The 16,405-nt window shown below is 41.8% G+C and overlaps 1 protein-coding gene across 3 annotated transcripts in view; it reads left to right on the top strand.

Annotated features, from left to right (window-relative positions):
* macrod2 (mono-ADP ribosylhydrolase 2) overlaps positions 1-16,405 on the top strand; it is a 473,134-nt gene that overhangs the window by 407,471 nt on the left and 49,258 nt on the right. The gene's annotated exons all lie outside the window — the stretch shown is intronic.

Raw genomic sequence — 16,405 nt, 5'->3', positions numbered from 1 at the left:
TATCCACAAAAACCCATTAAAGCTCAATCAAATGAAATAAGCAAGTGGCAAAAATGAAAGTGCTGTCAGGCTCAGGGTCTTATCTGAGTAAGTGAAAGCAGGAGAGATATACCTCTCGGGTCTGCGTTCCCCCTGTGCGGCTGTGATCTTTTTCTCAGCTGCTTTTTCAGTGTGTCTCAGTGATAAACGTGTGACCCGCTCTCTTCCTGTGTGCGCAGCATGGGCTGCGACGGCAAAGCTGGCTCGACCCTGCCGACCTACGGGCACCGCAAAGCAGGAAGTGAAGACTCTATTTGATATTCTCACATCCTGCCATCTGCCTCAGTTTTTATATGCACCTAACCCCACCCATATCAACACCCCCACCCCTCAACCCCTAACACCCCCCCTGTCAGGCAGCCATCGGCCAAAACAAGACGAGGACTCGGCACAGGCACCGCACATGAATTAAAGATTCAGTGGCAGGACAGGATGCACACAGGACAGCATGTTAGCGCTGTGTGTGCTCCATTGTGAACATGTGCCTCTGTACGTTTAGGTCGCAGAGACAGTAGGACACTGATACAATATATGTCAAAACACAACCACAGCCACATCCCTGTGGAGAGAGACATATCACAGAACACAACCGTTACTCTGAGCTATAAATATCTGATAAAAAGCGATGCTGCCGTCATTTTATGCCCATCAGAGTTCCACTGTTTATTTAACCTACTTGCGCTTTCTAGAAACCTTGTATTTTTAATCATTAAAATGGAATTGTATTGTGTCCCTGTCTTGGAAGAATTAACAATAAGATTGGAGTGGAGATGAGCAGATGAGATAGGGCAGGCGAAACAAAACCATTCCAGGAGAGAAAGGATATCAGACTTGAGATCCATTTGTGGAAATAATTCCATTTTCCCAGCGCGCAAAGATAAAGCGCCAGAGTGTTTAGAGTACAAATGTGTCATAGCCCTCTCATTAGCTTGCCATGGTTCCAGTAAGTATCTTAATTAGATTATTGGAGGAATTATGGGGAACTTGTGGCTCTGTTTGCCTCTGGCTTCTTTACTCTTGGTTACAGTGTTTCCCGCTAATTGTTTTTGTTTTGTTGCTAAATCAGAGCAGCCTGATACCATGCGGCCTCTTCTGTGGTCAGCTGGAGCTTGAACACAAAGTTCTTTTCTATTTTAAGAGTTTTATTTGCTTATATGACAGTGCTATTTATTTTAAAGAAAGTTTGGGGGCTCTGTTATATTGAAATCAAAATTGGCAGAGAGCTATATTTGTTCTCCGAACACCAGGATATTGGGCTGTGAGCTGACAGTGGAGGTGCTATTTGGGATGATTACTGCACGCATAAGAAAGGATAATTCTAACAATGAATTGTTACCTCTACTTTACAGGCTTTTCTGGAGCACCTGTTATTCCAAAGAGCCTCATCGTTTGCCAACCTAACAGCTTCAGTCGTCATCTGAAAAGATGAAAAAACTGCAGGCTGAAAGGCCATGCTCCCAGTATAGCCCCTCGGGTTAACCCTTTATCCTCAGGCTTTCCTTGCCTTGAGTAACAACCTTACAACAGCACTCTGTCAGTATTTCTTCAATGCGAGTTTTAAGATATGCACCTCTAGAGTATGGAGGTGCATTTTTTTCACCAGATTAAAACCTTTTGAATTCGAAATCTGCAAGAAATCTGTCACAGATAGATATATTTTTTAGAGATTCTCCATTTATGTTAATACATTTTTAGGAGAAATAATTACAAATGCAGATGTAAGGAACAGTGTCTGTTCAAAAATTTAAATTAGTGGCCGGTCCTCGCCTGTACTAGTCTAGCCCTGTGTTTCAAGCAACCCAGCACAGACTGATTAAACTTTCAGTGGCTCCTGAATACCATTTTCACCTCTCAAAGCAGCCAAGCGATAGGCTTCCTTTTCAGAGATCCCTCTAACCAATCGTGCCTAAAAAGCTTTTCAAAGTGCTGAGTGGAGGAGCACTTGAGTTTGAGGAAGGGTTATGTTCTCCGTTGCAGCAGGTAGGACAGAGTGGTGTGGAGAGCGGTAATAAATACGGTTCTTTTAATACAATAGCTTTGTAGGTCACTCTGTGGAGAGGCGAGGTGCGCTCACTCAGCCGGCTGCTCCGGCGAAGCCTGCGCAGCCCACAGACACAGGAACACGCAACCTTTAAAGAGGGATTTGAAAAGGTCAAAGCACAGGCATGCAGAATGGTAATATAGGAGTGCTCTTCCAGAGGTCAAAGGGTCAACGTGGGCTTTATACCTCCATGTTTCTCTCAGCCTGGAGAGATGGTTTTATGGAGTATGTTAAGACTTTAAAGATCCATTTTAGCACTGTTTGCCATTGCAGTTACATGGTCACAAGAATCTTTGCCAATTGCATTAAATTCTCCTCAAGAGGTTTTTTTTCCCCTCTCTGGTGCTGCGTTGACCCACTTCTGAGGATCTGGCAGTCAAGAGACAGTGAGAGTGTCCACCTGGACCTGGTTAGAGGTGTGGTTAAGACAGGCTTACTGGGGGCCGGTCTGTCCCAACACACCACCCTGATGTTCTTCTCCACTCCCTTAAAGGCCCCATCCCCGCTCCTCTTTGCAGCTCAGATGCTGCTCTGAGTTGTCGTCTGCCACATAAAGACAAATCACATTTTGTTATTTTGCCATTTTTTTCCGTTGGTTGTTACTTATGAATCATGAGGTAGTATATTAGCCCGTGGTTTTCTCTTGATGGTGCAGGGAGGATTTCCTTAAGACTGAGCCGGCTGGGTCTCCAACACATGACAGAGTGGGTGCTCTCCCTCTTTACTCCTCAGTCCCATGTGATATCACTGCGTGCTTAGCGACTCTTCTTCCACTGATCTAATTAGTCCCTTGACACTTCTTTAACGGTCCGTATTTATCAGGAACATTAATTAGTACCTAGACTGGATATATTACTTTGAAAATAGTGGATGTCCTTGTTTATTAAAGTATTAACAACAGGGGGGAAATACTCTCTCTTATCCCCTGGTATTAGTCACTTAGTGAGCCTGCTCATTCATCATACCCCGTCTGCAGTGTGTTTTCTTCTCCTACTTATCCTTGTTTGTCTTTTTCTAAGTGCACATATAAAGTGATGTTGGATTAGCGTTATTAATTACAGCAGCACTCTGTGCCCCCTGTTACACAGTTGTCGCATTAACAAATTGTCACCTATCTCTTGTGGATAGTCACCAAGCTACTAGGAAGGGAGATAACTACCCCCTGCTTTGGTTCCAGTCAGGTTTAAGGAAGCTTACAAGAGACAGTGTAGAAAACAGTGCTAGAAATGAGGAGGTCATTGATTTTTCTAAGCAACAGCTCGACCGAAACAGATACTGTATTGATTGGAGACTTCCGCGGGATAGTTGTAGTAAGCTAGAGGAGAGTTCGGAGGCTGGGAAACATTAGTCTGTGGAGCTGTGTGGTGTGACCGTCCATCATGCGTGACACAGACTACCTCAGCACCCTGAGCTAATGTGGTCGCTGCATAGAAATAAACCATCTTATGCTCTGCAGCTCTTTTCCTTCCAATAAAAACACCTCGCTATACTGTAGTTCTTTTTTAAAAAGGCCATCCTGTCTCGTAAGCATGACCTCCTGAAACTCCCAACATGACAAAACCCATTCCGAGTCTAACTAATATTGTTGACTACTCTCTCTCTGCGACTGCTCACATCTCCTTGTTTATTTGTTTCATATTAGCTCACAGTTATACCACTAAAGTCAACAAATTATTGGATATGTTTTTACATTTTTGATGTTTTTATTTGATCTGCCAACAAGTGAAACGGTTTGATTCATATTCAAGAGTTGAGCACAGAGCTTTCTTCCACTAGCCATGCTAATTAGACCCACTTTAGCTATTTTATTATTACTCAGGGGGGATCTTTTGAATGGTATTTTTGTTGTGGCTTGGTGTTTGAAAAAGCACAGTGCTGCCTATTTAAGTAACACTCCACTCTTATGAGCCCTCTGATAAGTCAGACTGAATTGTGTCTCTAGCGTCAATGGCCTGGAAGGTCCTCATGGGGATCCCTCCTTGTTTCTGAGTGTCCTGTAGTATAGGGCTTTACCCTGAGGTGCAGCACGGCAAACACACATAAGAACACTGACACTAATATAGATATATTACAGTCTCTCTGAGAGAAATCATGCAAATCGGGGAGACTGTGGAAAATTACCTTTCTCCCCCTTCCCCCTGCTGCACTGATCGTGACTGACTGTGCTCGACCAAAGATGATGACAACATCTTGCCTTTATTTGGCTTCCTCACAGAGTTGTTCCCAGCTTATTATTAGAGACTTTCTTCACATTAAGTTTTTGTTTTAAACTCTTTCAGTTCACTCTGTTCAGTGAGATGTGTTTTGTTCCCATTAGTTCCATCACACCCAAAGCTGTTGGAGTTCTATGGGCTTTTATAACTAGTTTGGAGCTTCTCTCAGCATATAACAAAACTGCTCACATTGCAGGGCTTAGCTAATTAGAAACCTTCATCCTCCCACTGCAAACCCTAATCCTGATTTACAAGATCTTTCCCGTACATGATTTTTGATCCACGTTGCACCTAACATCAACACCAAAAAGGGTAATCAGATTATTTTTGAATAAAGCAGAGACGCAGTAAATCCGATTGTGAATGAGATGAAGGTTGATCTAGAGGCTGCCAGTGACACATTTGGGTGCATTAACACCCAACTAAATATGACAAGAATCTCCAAATGACATTTAATAGCACTAACATACAGTAAACACAAGTATGCTTTCAGTTAGAAATCAAGCAGGAGCTACAGTAGGAAGTGTGGACAGCAATGTTGTCACACAAAGATCATGGGGATATATGTCAATAGTGAAAAAGCCAAAAGGACATAAGGACAGACTATTATTAGAGGAAATCTGCTTTCAGCAATATGTCCTTTATGAAGAAAAATATATATCTGCTTTTAGTGTGTATGCTGGGGTAAAATATTTATTTCAGATTTACTATAAATGGAGTTCTGGGGTCAGATGAATAAATGATTTGTATGCACTTAAACCATGCAAATGCCTTTTCCTGCATATACACTAGTATTTATAAAGGGAGAATGTGCAGTAGGAATGTGTGCACCTCACACACAGCCTTGTTCAGACCAGACATGCACACGGTTTTAGCTGAGATAGCTGTGGTTAAAATGGCAATGAGGGGCTTGCCTGCAAAACGGCCCAACATTCGCCGAAAATCAGGCAGTGTAAAAAGGGCTTGTGTGTGTGTGTGTGTGTGTGTGTGTGTGTGTGTGTGTGTGTTAATGTGCGTGTCATCATGGCAAAATGTGGTCCTAGTGACACCTATTGTAGCAGGAACTACCACAGAAGCACTTGTGAGTATTTTGAAGGTGGTTATATGTCTTTCCATCTGTCTGTTGACAGATTTTGTCACACCTTAGTGTCACAACTGAGCCCCCCCCCCACACACACACACACACAGCCTTTACGCCCCTGGTACACATTTGTTTTGAGTCAGATTGCTGTTTCACAGCTGGAGTGATCCAGTCGCTAAATGGTCTCTAGTTCTTTTTACTTACATTTGAGCATCGTCTCCCCTTTAATGATTGTGTAATTTTATCCTTAATTGTGAAGCACTTTGTAAAGTCTGTTTCAGTAACAGCACCATGAAAGAATCACTGATTATTCCTCTGAGGTTTAATAATAATGATGACTGAGATTTTACCGCAGTGATGGTTTGCAGAAATGTGATGAGTTAGTTGTATGGTTGCTACAAGTAGCCACAGCCATGTGAAATGACAGCTGTTAGGAGAACCACATTGATGCGACACAGTCCGTGTAATTGCACTTTCGTTGCTGTCTAATGAGTGGTGGAGCTGGTACAAATATTGATATGCAATTTGTTTAAAGGCGTGTCTACATCATCATCATTTATTGCTAACTGTGGAAATGAGGCTCATGCACATGCGCCCAGCTCTGCAATGATTGGGATTCATAAAACAAAATCATATGTATGTACCACTTTATAAATCTGATTTTAAAAGCATAGGTATATTTCTGTCTGTGCAGGTACGCACAGGTTTAGTCTACACAGAGTTTTATGTATCTGGCCCCAGATATCCAGATGTGAGATGTGCGTGTTAAGGCCAGCTGTAAAGGTATCCATTGTGTCATGATAATATAACTGTAACTGGGCCTTTGAGCGACTAGATCTACTGTTACACAGCTGTTTGTCATCAAAAAAGAAAAAAAGAAGCAAAGACTCCAGTGGGTGACACTGATTTAGACAAATCTCCATGGTTTGACTCTCTTTTAGTTGATGAACCTGCTATAAACCTTGTGAGCCACTTGCATTTACAATATCTAATCAGCCTCCCATCTCCAGAGCAAACACCTTCAGGCACCTCCTATCAGCCAACTGCTGCCAGTTACAGCAACACAGAGGAAACCAAAACCAGACAATTTTATCTTAATCACTGCTTTCAAAGACTCTGATTTGGGTACTCTGTGTGAGAACTTATTTACCACCCAGTTACGACATCTGTGCCTGTCTACTGTGGCTCTTGATATTGTTTTTATATTGTATTTCTGTCTCAACATTAACACCAAATAGTGATATTGTAACATGCATTAGTTTCCAGCAAATGTTCTGCTATGTTGTCTCTACTTAGTCATGATTTATGTGTCTTGTAATGTTCAACTGTTTCCTCTACTTCCATGGAAATCCCAATCCACTGGCCCCTCAAAAAGCATTTTACCTTCTGCCAGTCTGTCACTGTAAATAAATAGCCCCGACACTCTCTACAATTCACATTGAACGTGGGGTTGTAAATTTGCCTGACACACCTGACAAAGTCCAGATCAGATCTTCATTCCACTTTGTAAGTTATGTCAAACAGCACCTCTGCTTTGAGGCTCGCTTCCTTGTTTGATGTCGCCCACACAGCCATATGGTATCGCTCTCAGGATCAGCTTTTCTGTTTTTTATTTCCTGCCATTACACTCATCCTCTGTTCTGTTCAGCAGTGTGTAAATCTGTCCGAACCTCACAGTGGCTATCGTGGCATTTTAATGTGAAAAGGATCACCTTTTTTGTCATAACACGTGTTCACATAGCCCTCTGCTTTAATTTTGGGGGTATTTCTTTATCCTTTTAATACCTCGTAAGATACCTATAGACACCTAAAACCTCCACTAACTATTCATTTTAGTCTCCACAGAATGGTTTTCATAATTAAATGAGGAGATTTAGACTCTGAGTGTGTCTCTATACGGGTGAAAAATGGTAGACAGAATAAAATAGTCCATCTCTAAACTCGAAATGAAATCATGAGTACTGCTCAGCTGATTGTGCTGTTTGGATATAAGAGCAAAAAAGGCTTTAATGAACCTTTTCTTCGATGGGTTTGGTGCCAGCTCTAATGCAGACGCCGGATGAGCTGGAAGAAAAGGAAAAAGTATTAATATTTCTGCCTAGAATTGTGTTGGCATCTCTGTTATAAAAGTAACAAAGGGGCAATAGCTTTAGCTAGAAGTGTATATGTGAAGCAGAATACTTTCTAATGAGTGTTCCTCCTGACCTTTTGGCATTACCCTTGACAGGAGAAAAAAACAAAAAAAAAACACCACACGTGGGTTAAACCTCAGAGAGCTGACAAAGTTATTAGCATTTCCATGTAGCGAGGGGATAGCACAGCCCACACACACTCTCTCTCACTCATATGCATTATCACGTTCAAGTACTGACTGGGTTACAAGGCTTTATTAATAAGAATGCTCACAATGAAAGACACAGCTTTATTGCTAGCAGCCGTAGCACATTCGTTTTTGCAGAAGAAACATGGACTTGTTTGTTAGATAAATTACAGGTCACTGGTGCCTCTCCAGATCCGGGCCTGTCTGCAGTTCAGGCAATTTTGCCATGGGGAACTGTGATTGGATTCCCATTCGTCTGGCAGCTTTTGTGTAACGTTCAAACTGGGGAGGACCTGGCTGGATCACACCACATATTTCCTCCCAGGAAACCCTCTTAGAACCAGTCAGGACCAGACAGGGCAAACATGCAGCTGAAAAGGAGAAGCCGGACGTGCCAAACGAGCACACAGAGACACGCATTGACTGCTCCAAGTCCTGCATACACTAGAGGGAAACATCAAAAATGATTTATCTGAGAAATAGAAGGGAGACATTTGTATTGTTTTATTTTCCTCAGTGCACATCAGTGGATTTCATTTGTCTAAGGCAGTGCTCTCCCCGTTCTGTCTCTCCTGCTGGACCTAAAAGGCTTTGCCCTTCTTGTGTGAAAACTGTTTTCATCTGACAAGAAAACACACATTGTGTAATAACTTCATCAACATGAGCTGGGCGTAACGGGTTCAGCGTAGAGGATGTACCTGGCTGCACACACCAGCCTCCCTCAGAGAGAGCTGACTTGGCTCTTATTGGCCTCCGCCCAGAGACTGAGCAGGTATTGACAAAATAGAAACAGGAAAAATGAAAATATGAGTGGATCTGACAACCAAGCAGGATATCCCCTGTGTGATCCTGGAGAGCAGATGAGCAGACACAGAGCCTGACACATCCGCACGAAGCACCAATCCTTCAACTTGACATGTAATACTGCCTATTGGTGGTCAATATGGGAATTGGGAGCACAGCAAAGGTGTCAGAGGCTAGTCGTTGCTTTAAAGGAGCTTAATGGGAGGGAGGGATTCATGCAGAGGAAGACTGCAAAACAATGTGAGGCAACAGCATACACCACTTGTGTAATAATTAGAATTTATCTTGGAGATACACAATAAATATAAGTTTCTAGACTTTTTCAGTTCCTGAGTAATTGCACTTTGTTCCCGACTTAAAGTATATGTGCCAAGTGGCGCAATGTTATGGTGAGGTGGTCCCCATTTGCTTGTATCTCAAATTTTACCAGCAAGTGCATCAGGATACACATAAAGACCATAAGCACCAGGAGACATGCGTACATTCCAACCAAATGCAGAGGGGTGTTATGGATATTAAAGGGGCAGTTTGGATCTTTTGAAGTGGGGTAAACTATGGGTTATCCATAATAAGTGTATTACCTACTGTAGATGGCAAACGGCACACCTGTAGTTTAGAGAAGCAGGCAGGAGTACTGACATAGAAGCTAAGCAATGTACTGCTGTGGATGGGGGCAACAGCAAAACATATTTTAGCCACCTAAAAAAAAGTACCACATAAAAAATCAATATCAGTCTAAGTGTACACTATATTTAGAATACTTTCACCACTTTACTTCGCCAATGGACAGCGATTTCTGACAGGGAGCTGAAGCTGTTATCCCTGTTCTCTTCAAAACCAGATTCCATTGAGAAAAACAGGAATTTTAGCTTGCTGAACACAGGAGTTGCTGGTCTATCGCTGTCTTGATCAGTTATTTTGTTTGTATTATTGTATGACTTCGGAGTTTAAAAGAGTTAGTTAGGATTCACCTTAGTTGAACAATAACACAAACTAACTGATTGAGACAGCAGATGTCCAGCAGCTCCAGTGAGCTTAAATTACTGTTTTTGTCACTGGAGTCCGGTGGCATTGACTAGAGTAGATATGGGGAAGTGGATCCGTAACTGGCTTTCCTGTCAAAAAAGGCTGTCCGTTGCAAGGTAAAGCAGTGAAAATATTCTCAATATAGCGTACGCTTAAACTATTATTGATTTTTTTGTTTTTTGGGTGGCATACATTTTGCTGCTGCCCCTGTCCACGGCAGTTCATTACTTAGCTTCCATGTTCCATGTTGCTTGTCTTCTTCAAACTTCCCTTCTTCAAACTGGGCATGTGCCGATCACCATCTACTGTATGTAATGCACTGACTATGGATAAGTACCTCATACCACCCCACTTCAAAAGATGCAGACTATTCCTTTGACAGTTGGTGGGCTGTAAAAGCTAGCAATGAAAGGATAAAACAGCAGAAAAAGGACACTCAAACAAAGGTTTTATGAGGTAGGAAATGCATTGCATATGTTTATCACCCTAGGGAGACAAGCAGTGCATTTTAGCAAGAAATGTAAGAAAACTGTGTTTGTTGCAAACTCCACTATACCATTAACCAGAGGCAGATGACTGTTTCATGTCTGCCGTTTGAAGATAGCAACAAGCCGACAATAGCGTAACTCAGGTAGATCTATTTGGTCATGTCGTTAGTTCTCTTAAGGGTAAGAAAACACACCATAATGTTTATCTACGTAAAGCGAGAGAGAAAATACTATATTTCCGTTTTTAAGACCAGTATGACATTTGGATGGTATACAGTTGAACAAGGTGTTATCACAGGAACCCTAACTCCACCATTACGCACACACACACACACACACTGTGCCTCATCAGCAAAGGTTGTTATAGGCCAGTGGCTGTCCAGAGGTCAGATCATTACCAATGCAGCCATGGATCATAGATACAGCCCTCATATTAGTCCTTCCTTCATCATTCCCCTCTGACCTCATCCGCAGCTGCACCACCTCTCATCTTTATGATGAGAAAGTGGTCCAATCCTTCTCCTTCACACTCACACCACTCCCTGTAGACTCAACACAAGTATTCCATCATTATAATTATTTGACCATCCATATCAATTGACACATTTATCAGTGGAGGCTGTTGCGCCATTGGTCACATGCCAAAAAGATGCTGTTAGTCCAGGACCTCAAACCTCTGGAGGCACTGGTGGTACTGACATTTCCCTTAGAGCTCCTCCAAGGTACTTACAAGTCCTCTTGTTGATGGGGAAGGATTTCTATTACTGTCATTGGTTATGTACTACTAAACATTTAGTTGCAGCCAGGTAATGTCAGTTACTGATCCCGTGGGAGGTTATTGACATTTTACTTCACTCTGCTGGAACAGGCTCGCGGAGGTAAAACAGCCACTTCAGAATATTATCAGCCACTGTGTTTGGTGCTCTTATTGGCAAAATTTACTGGAGAATTTAAAATCCATAAAGCTTGCCGTCTTCTTTCAGACAGATTAAATATGAAAATAATATGAAATGAAATAGAAGGAATGAATTGTGAGTTTTTCCTGCTGAAATTGTGTCTGGCTTTTTTTTTTTTTTTTTTTTAATCAGATAGCACAGTGCTTCTGCTGCTGGCAGCGGGAGCTGGCAGGAACAGCTCAAAGCCTGTGAAAGTCAAATGCTGTCTCTTTCACTTTGAGAGAACAATTTTTGAGAATGTGAGCTAAAATGCTAGATGCCTCAAGCATGCTGTACTCCAATTTTTGTCTACAGTACCATGTAGCAATGAAGCCTGAATAATACAGTAGCAGGAACTATTTGTTCAGCTCTAATGTGTAAAAAATGTGAGGCACACGCAGCATTTGTTGAATTAACATACAAATTGCTGATATATTATCTTACAGGTTTTTCCAAATCTAGCAAGACAGCATTTTCCTGTCAGAATGTTTTATATTCTGCACTGCTGTACGGCCTTAGAAGCAGCATGGTGATGTTTTACACTGATGAAATAACCAGGCAGCTTACCAGATTGTTATCACTTCTACTTAGTCACATTGTGCTGAGCACTCATGCATAATTGTGTACATAAGCATTTACCAAAATCTGTGGTGTGTTTAGCAATATTAAGCTGACTCCATTGACTATCCTATTGCCCTTATCGTGATATAGTGAGCATCTAATGTCGACCGGCTTCAGAAAGTAAGAATTTGAGCTCAGCACTTTCTTCCAGGCTTTGGTCGTAACCATGCCTTCTCAAAGCCCAATGTCAGGCCTCTCCTTTGATGTATGGATGGAGGCGTTTTGTTCAAAGGGATAACCTTTTCTGGGCACTTCTTTGAAATGATAATTCACCAGCTTGCTGCAGGTGGAGCTGCAGCTCTCCCGGCAGACAGGGTCAATCAAAGTCAAATGGAGGAGCTGCTCACAGCTTCACCCGAGTAGCCGGTGCCAGTGCCTTGGCTGCAGCTGTCAGCTCTGCCACCGACATAATCCCTACTGCTGGTAAAGGCAGTGAACAAGAGGGATGTCACAGTGGCGAGCAGGTTTTAAGCAGCAGAACGTGGACTGGGTGGTTGTGCTGTCATGATCACGAAGGATCCGGGAATGTTTATGTGTGTTTGAGTGTGTACACAGCTCTGACTATAGATGCCTGTCAGACCTGAGCAGAGTTTTTCCAAGATGCAGGCTGTGTGTACTAGTGGTGAGGGGGACGCAGGTGTGTGTAATTACATCAGTAATAGGGCCTGGATATGGTCCACCTGCCTCAAAGTGAACCCTCTATCCAACCCAGCGCTGCCGACAACAAAGGAGACGGGCGCTCACTGATTATGGCTTTGATGATGCAGATAGAAGGCTGTGTTTTATGGGGAGATATTTCTGGCTCTGGAATAATTCGCTGGAATTATTCAATCTGTCTCGAACAATGGAAATGTACTATCAGCGTATGATCACATGTGCAACACTGTCATATATGTCATGTCAGAGATGAATACATCTTAAACAAAACAAACACAAAATGTATTTACGGTGTGTATGTGGGACTTTATGATACATACAGTTCATTATGCCCATATTTTGTGATGGATTGGTGACCTGCAGAGGTTCCCCTCCACCCAGTACATGCTGGTGTTTACTCAGCATGACCTTGGTCATAAGCAAGAAAGCAAATGAATAAATAGAGACAGTGTTAATTTTGTATATCAGTCTACTGTCGCTTTTTGTCCATCTGGATGCAACCATTCGGGATCCTGCATGAGCTGGTGCCTCGGTAACAAGGCAGTGCAGGACACAGAGACACAGATCTCCCTTGGGTTTGGGTTCCAGCTGGAGCAGACATGCTAGGGCAACCTGTCCCTATTATTGTTTGTGACAGAATCAAGAAGGAAATGCAAGTAGCAAAAGTGCGTGCGTTGTGCCTGCACGTCAGATTTTGCTGGCAGTGCCCCCAATGTAATTATGGGCATGGGTGGCCAGCTATGACAGCTCATCTGTCAGCCAGCCAATAGGAGTCTGGGGCACCTGGTGAGCCATGCGCCAGAATGATGAGCCACAGATACACACAAATTAAAAATCACATACAGTATTTCATGAAACAAGAAATGTGGGTAAAGGACACGTTCATATTGTGTCATGCTACTCATTAACTATGTGGCACATGCATCTGCCACAAACTGACAGAGCTAGCCACTCCCAGATCTTGTTTTTCTGCTTTTCACATGCCATGCAAATGAGCTGCAAAGTCGTAGGAGGGTGCACCCCTGGCATTATCATTTTAATTAGTCTCATGATATATTCACAACCCAATTACAACTAAGAGGCATTGGTTTTGAATTGATTAGGCTGGATGAATTTGTTCTGCAGGGTGTTTAAATCATATAATTGAAATAAGATCTTTAACCTTACTTATTAAATATTCCACAGCACAGCACTGGTGTTGACAAATAATGTCTGCACCATTAATTAATGTCTTTACAGTGTAATAGAAACTTTCAGAGTGACTCAACAGCTTTCAGACTATCACATATTTTCTAGGACTCATCGAGGATAAACTAATTAATTGGACGTATTTCAAAATATTACTTTGATTTGTACGTAAACAAATACTTCACCCCACAAATGACCATCTACATATCAACTACTCACCCTGTGTTACATTGAATTCATAAAGAAAACAGTTTTCTCGCATGCCTGCAGTGAATGAAGAATCAAAAAACTCCTTGATGAATTAAAGGTACAGGGGTCTATGTTTAACAACAGCAAAACTATTTTAAAGCATCTGTTCAGTCGTTGTCAAAAGTCCTTCTTTCACAAGTTGGCTGAGTCTCAAAGAGCGACAGGTCATGCCAACTACACCGTCTTGCACCTTATTGTGCAGAACACATTTCTGTCAAGACGACCATCCCTCCCATATGCAACCAGGGGACCCAATCATATTGTGCTCACCCTTTGGCAAAGGCCCTCCAATCAGGGATGAGTAATGACTAGGCAGGCTTGCATGCAGTGATCCCAGCTTTCTAATTAGTCTTCCATTAACTTTTTCAACCTTGGCGGCTGCGGGGTGCACGCTCAACACACACAGTCATACACACACCTCGCAGCCTCAGACCAAAATATTGTGCATCTTTTCCTGAATCTAAAATCTTAAATGAAGTATTCAGTAGCATTTTCTATTCTGCAGTACTATTTAAATCATGCTCACTTTCACCCTAATTGGCTGAAAGAGTGTGCTTTTATATCCTATGGTGCTCATCTATATGATTACACTCATACAGTATAATGCCATCCTGTGTATCATCTTTTCTCTTCTATGTGTTATCATCAATATAAAGCAGTGAGTTTGTGTGTCATCACTAATCCACATGACAGTGAAGAAACGGTGTATTTTACATTGCACATGAAAAAAACGTCTGGTGTGTGTGATTTTGGTTCTGCGATTCAGAAAATTGCTCTCCAACTCCTCATAGATTCTTCGTCTATGGCTATACAGTACTGTAAGTGTGCATGCAAGAGATAAGCCGTTGCTGGTTGACTTTGAAAGAACAAGCTCTTTTAAGTACAGACTGTTAGAATTTAGTTTTACAAAGAAAAAGTCACAGATCACCTTCTGTGTTGTATTTGATTCATTTTTCACCGTTATGAAGCCTTGGCCAGCAGTGTTTGTTTGGATACAGACAGAATGTCAATGTTCTACACTTGAATTTCTGGTTTTTATTTGGCATCCTGGTCTGGCTGATATCTGTCAAAGACCATACGATGTGTTTCTGATCTGTGGAATAAAAGGAGTTGCCCAAGCCTTGTGCAGAATGTGAACATGCTCTAACAAAAACTACACAAAAAGATTGACAAAGAAGGAGAAGGAGCCAGAGAGAAGAGGCTACATGACATGGATACTAAGATTATCCGTTTGGTTTTGTTTTTAGCACAAGTTGTTAACTCCAAGTAATATTTCTCCTTTCCTTTATCACATCAAATGCAACATAGGAGAAGTGGACTCAACATTGATGGTGTCCGTTTCTGTGTGTGTGCGTGCAAACCGGTATTTCTGTGTGTTCCAAAGCATGAATTCATGATTCATCCTGTTTCACAGTGGGTAGTCAGTTTTAGAATGGAGCGCCATAAAAGAGTAATGGAAATTCCTGGGGAGCTGCTGTCCTGTGGCCTTCCAGCTCCCAGTGGTATGCACTATCTTGGCGTATTATCACTTTTCTCACAATCTGTTTGTCAGCGAGCCCACAACTTCAAAGGAGACTTAAAGCTTTCTTTCATATTCTGTCAGGGTTGAGGGGTTGAGAGAGTGAGTCTACATTTTATGAACAAAGCCCTCCTCCCCTCACAAAACATCCAGCAAAATAAAATGTTATCCATCCTAGATGCAGCTCCTAACATTTACTCCAAAGCGCAGATCATAAACTATTAATAGTTATATGTCTGTGTGAACACCAGAAGGGTGCCTCTTTGAATCAGATCCTTGTGTTGGGCAGGGTCAGGAATGGGGGTGAAGCTGGTCAGCTCCTTTTATTCCCCCATAACATCACTATCCTGCATGGAAGAGGATGGGGAGCGGGTAGCCACCATTATGGCTGTTGTGTAAAATTGCCATTATTCAGTCAAGCGATTATCTGCTGCCGCGGTGTGTAATGCATCTCTGTGACTGTGACTGATGCCTGCATATCTAAGACTCCACTGGAGAAGAGTGAAAGTGAAAGAGGTGACCTCTTTCTCTGCAATCTTTCAAAGGCTCTGCGTATGAGTGATTTTAGATACAATATTACAGTATGGAAAGTGTACATAGCCAGTGGATAGATTTAGTGGATAGTTTATGAACCATCAGTAGTCCCCTTGGCTACAGTATGAATTATAACACACAGAATTAAACAAAGTCACACTCTCATGAATGCTATCTGTATGATTTGCTAAATGTCACATTGTTGATTAAATAAATAGCATATTTATATATTATTTACATGTACTTATTTGGCGTATGTCTGACGACTGAAAGTACCAGAGACAATGGTGCTCTCCAACTTAATCATCCTCTTGTGCATTTCGGAAAAGAAATCTCTTTAATACTAAATTGAATACTTGAATGATTTTGGCCCTGAGGGTGAAAACAAAATGGTTATCAGATTTCTACCGAGCCAACAAATAGAAGTAAAATAATTCAAATATGCTGGCAGTTAAATAATATGTAACAATTTGTCATTATAAACTTATTTTCAAGTCTAAGAAACCGTGAGCTTGTTTACTTATTTATTTTTTATTGTTTGCTCTGTTCATCAAATAGAAAGGAACTTCTCTCCTTTCTAATCTGTTCCCTGTGGAGATGCTGATGGCAGCTGCAGTACTGTTGCTAAGTACACGTCCATCTCTGACGCATTAAAATCCGCAACTATTACTCATTATCAGCATTTCCAGG

The sequence above is a fragment of the Epinephelus lanceolatus genome, chromosome 17 (assembly GCF_041903045.1).
Source record: "Epinephelus lanceolatus isolate andai-2023 chromosome 17, ASM4190304v1, whole genome shotgun sequence".
Lineage (NCBI taxonomy): Eukaryota > Metazoa > Chordata > Actinopteri > Perciformes > Serranidae > Epinephelus > Epinephelus lanceolatus.
Note: the sequence above shows the minus strand (reverse complement) of the source record. Positions and strands in the feature narration are given on the sequence as shown.